This window comes from Ovis aries, chromosome 3, assembly GCF_016772045.2.
Source record: "Ovis aries strain OAR_USU_Benz2616 breed Rambouillet chromosome 3, ARS-UI_Ramb_v3.0, whole genome shotgun sequence".
Taxonomy (NCBI): Eukaryota; Metazoa; Chordata; class Mammalia; order Artiodactyla; family Bovidae; genus Ovis; species Ovis aries.
In genome coordinates, this window is record NC_056056.1 from 132,653,328 (window position 1) to 132,654,187 (window position 860).

General features: G+C 41.4%; 1 non-coding gene across 1 annotated transcript; it reads right to left on the bottom strand.

Annotated features, from left to right (window-relative positions):
* Positions 1-186: 186 nt before the first annotated feature.
* On the bottom strand, positions 187-288 carry LOC114114198 (U6 spliceosomal RNA). The gene has a single exon (XR_003589033.1). It is a non-coding gene; the product is annotated as a U6 spliceosomal RNA (small nuclear RNA).
* Between the last annotated feature and the right edge of the window lie 572 nt (positions 289-860).

Consider the following 860-nt stretch of genomic DNA (forward strand, 5'->3'; position numbering starts at 1 on the left):
TGCAGCCATGGTAAGAGAGACATGAAAAATGAGTTCATGTCCCTCTGGCTCCCTCCAGCTAATTCCTGTTCTGAAATCACTGAGTCTTAGGCCTTCAGAACTTTGGAGGTCTCCACATCTGTTTCATCACCTCCAAAATCATGCAGAGAGTTGATAATTGACCTAATTCTTCTAGTTTCTCAGATAAAACGACACAATTTCCTTTATGAATGTGCTTGTCATTCTTGCACAGGAGCCATGCTAATCTTCTCCGGTATTATTCCAAATACTTTTATTTTTAATTTTAAATATTTATTTATTTGTTTATTGCTGCACTGTTGGGCATGCAGGCTCTTAGCTCTCCCACCAGGGATTGAACCCAGGCCCCCCGCTATAGAAGCACAGAGTCTTAACCACTGGACCACCAGGAAATCCCCTTTTTCCGATTTTAGTACATATGCTGCTAAAGCACACACCACAGTTTCTTTCAGTCATCTCAATAATCCACTTTGTTGGGAAGTTCTTCTTTCTTTTGTTTTTCTACTCTTTCTTTCCCCACAAAATTTAATTCTTTTGTTGGTATTTTGTCTTTTAAGCCTAAATATATGGAAGAGAAGAATATCTCTTCTCACTCATATTTAAGCATTATATGGAAAATGGTCGTCCCTTCCTTCTGCTTCAGAGGAAATTCCAGTAGAGGTTCAAGGTGAAAATATCATAAAAGTCCTGGAAGCTAGGGCCGGAACTCTCTTTCCCTATGGTGGCTGTTTAGTTGCTAAGTCGTGTCCAACTCTTGCGACCCCATGGACTATAGCCTGCCAGGCTCCGTATCCATGGGATTCTCCAGGCAAGAATGCTGGAGCGGGTTGCCATTTCCTTCT